Below are 3,652 nucleotides of genomic sequence, written 5' to 3'. Positions count from 1 at the left end.
AATTTTATATCATTCCCATAAATGTATATTATTATAATTCATAACTTGCATTGGTTTCAAAATAGACGAAGTTTCATTATTCTATTTTAAAAATGCGCATTCTTCAAAAATATTTTTTAGTAAAGCACGAGATACATGATAAAAATTTAATAAAGCGCGAGATACATGAGAAAAGCGAAAAAGGAAAAATTTGAGAAGATCACAGAAAAAAGGTAAAAATAAAGAAATTTTTTATGAAAAATAGAGGATTGTATTTTTTTGCCGAAATTTATCCAATTTGGTTAGAAAGTGTAGTATACGGTTGAAAATTGGATTATTTTGTCGAAAATCCAACTTTTTTCTTAAAAAGTAATCTTTTTTTGGTACAAAGTTAATTTCTTGGTTGGAAGTTAAAGTAGTCTGTTAAAAATTCTAGACTTTAGGTAAAACATTTATATTCTAGCTGAAAAATGAATTTCATTGCTTCAAAATTTACCTATACGGTAAAAATTCATATTTTTTCAGTTGAAAATTCTATTATTTGATTTAAAGTCAAAATTCATCGTTAAAAATGCATTCGATTTATTACTGGTTATTTTAGTTTAAACTCTATCCCCTTTGTTACAAATTTTACTATTTAATTTTCTCTTGGTTGTGAATAAATTTTGTGAATTGACAATGTACTTTATCTTGGATAGAAAGTTGATATTTTTATTGGAAATTGACTTTCTATTTGAAGATTTTGTATTTATTAATTTTATTTATTATTTATCAATTTTTGTATTATGTTGAAAATGCTTCTTTTGTGATTAAATATTAATCTTAGTGGTAGAAAATGCATTTGTGTTGGTTGAATGTGCAACTCCTTGGTTGAAAATTCGTATTTTTGGTTGCAATTAAACAAGTTCGTTAAGAATTAAAATATTTCTATGAAAACGAAACTTTTTATAGAATATTAACTGTTTTGTTTTAGTATAACATTTCTGGCTTACAAAATTCAACCGTTTTGTAGATAATTTGTCCTTTTCATTTAAAAAGTGTGTTACGAATTGATGTGTCTTGTTGAAAACTCAATATATATCTCAAATATCTATACTTGCCTGTTTCTTTCATTTTCTTCCGTTTGAGACGCGGGCTGCGAGACGTTAGATAGACAGATTTTCGCTCAGGGCTTCCTCGCCCTCCAGCTGGACGGACTCCGTGGGCTCATCATCGCGCCAAACTGTCTCGTTCTCCTCGTTCCCCTCTTCAAGCTGAACTTCCTCGTTCGGTTCTGCGAGTATAAGAAATTATTTTCATGACAAAGGTCGTCAGCTACATTTCCAAGCTACAACCCAAGTTGAAATATCCGATGATATTTTCAGTAGGGATGACTTTTATTTATATGAATTATTATTAAAATATATGCATACTTTCGTCACGGTTTTTTTTTCTTTTTCCTCCGCTTTGGTGCGCCTCAGGTGCTGAGCCCCGGCGAAAAGAAATTTTTTTTTTAAATTGTAGGACCGCAAAGAGAAACTGCTATACTATCAGAGAAATCGTTTTCAAATTTCTAGTTTTACAAAGTGAATAATTTGTAGATAGAAATATTTAAAAATCGAGACCTAAAACAAAATAGTTGACTACTGCTGGACAAAAAACATGACTTTTTTAACAAAATAGTATCATTTTTTAACAAAATACTGAAACTTCCCATCAAATACGTCGAAGAAATTTGAACCTAAATAAATTAATTCTGAACAAAAAGTATATATTAATAGACTTATCGATTAAACGAAATGAACTTTCAACAGTAAAAGATCAATTTTCAACCAAAAAAGATGACTCGCGGGATCGACCACTTTGTTTTTTCGTGTACCAAGAATATATTCCCTAAAGAATATGCGCAATTTGTGTCGATTCATGTTTTGTCGTATCTTGTATAGTTTTGACCGTGAAATAGCAGTTTTGAATTTTAATTATTATTTGTGAAATCAAAATTTCGGATTTTCTAGAGCAATTCAATAAGTTGTTCTGATAATCTTGTACGGTGTTCACAATTTAACTTTCTTCTTTATCTGACTTTTTTAAATGTTCCATGTCGTTTGTTTTTCGGAATTTGGTAAACGCTATAACTCCTGTATTTTTTTGTTATGAAAAAAACTCATAAGGAAACTTATTATTTGGACGAATAACACACCTTCATCTGTCAATTTCCGTAGGACAATTAAATTTAATTTCCTTAAAGAAACTGATTCTCTTGTAAAGAAAGAGTACAACTATCACATAAAGCTGCTGGAAAAAGTTTGTACCTATTCCATTGGTATCAGTGGAATGAGTTTTGATATCAGCTTTTACTTGAAGTGTACGATGATTGATGGAAAGGTATGTAATATTCTAACTGGACGGAAAGCATCTTCTCGCTGCAATATTTGTGAAGTTGGATCAAAATATGTTAAAAACTTACCATATATAGCTAAAATTCCATGCAATGAGGCACATTATAAATTTGGTCTCTCGACGTTGCATGTCTGGATTCGTGTTCTGGAATATTTGTTACATGTTTCCTACAATATGGATTTTAAATAGTTTTCCGCAAGAAAAAAGGAAGAAAAGAAAATGAAAAAATCAAGAAAGGAACGTATTCAGATACAATTAAGATCCAAACTGGGTTTAACAGTTGATGTGGTGAAGCAGGGTTATGGAACAACAAATACCGAAAATGTTGCCTGTTCTTTTTTGGGAAAAGCTAAATCGGTTGCTGAAATAAACGGTTTGGATCAAGATCTGGTCACCAGATTCTACGATATATTACAAGTTATAACGTGCGGAAGGATAGTTAATTGTCCGAAATTGAAGACTTACTGTTTGAAAACCGCTGATCTTCGCATAAATCTTTATCCTTGGTATAAAATGCCATCATCACTACATAAGCTGCTTGTTCACGGAAGTGATATAATTTAATCTTTTGAGCTACCAATTGGTTGGTATTCAGAAGAATCGCAAGAGGGAAACAATAAGATATTTAGAAAAGTTAGAGCTAGTAACAACAGAATGCCTGATAGACAAATGACGAACCTAGATGTTCTTCATCATCTTCTGCACCATTCGGACCCTTTGATATGCAGTTATATAAAAGTAGAATCCAGGAAGATAAAACCTCTGTCAGAAATGGCTGAAAGCATGACAATCTCCAAAGAGTGAACTCGATTCTTACTTACTGAAGCATAAATGCCTACCTAAAAACGGCCCTTTTTAGGGCCACATGAGTCAAAAATGGCTGAAAGTATCACAATCTTCAATGAGTGAGCTCGATTCTTACTTACTGAAGCACGAATGCCTACCTGAAAACGGCCTTTTTCAGGTCCACATAAGTCAAAAATGGCTGAGAGTATCACAATCTCCAATAAGTGAGCTCGATGTTCACTCACTGAAGCACGAATGGCTATAAACAATATGACAGCAAGGATTCTTTTGCAAGACATTTCAAGTTGATTCCGAAAAAAAATCAAGCTTATTCATGAAAAAATGGTCTAAATGTGCAATTGTTTATAAAAATTGTTTAAATGATTATCAGTTTTTGTCACTATTCAGAATATACCAGGTGTATACATATGAAACCGGTATTGCCATCTAGCGGCCAGTAGGCACACTTGTAGGCACTGTCGGAACTTACCATTTGTGCTAATTGGCG

The sequence above is a fragment of the Belonocnema kinseyi genome, chromosome 8, assembly GCF_010883055.1.
Source record: "Belonocnema kinseyi isolate 2016_QV_RU_SX_M_011 chromosome 8, B_treatae_v1, whole genome shotgun sequence".
Lineage (NCBI taxonomy): Eukaryota > Metazoa > Arthropoda > Insecta > Hymenoptera > Cynipidae > Belonocnema > Belonocnema kinseyi.
Note: the sequence above shows the minus strand (reverse complement) of the source record.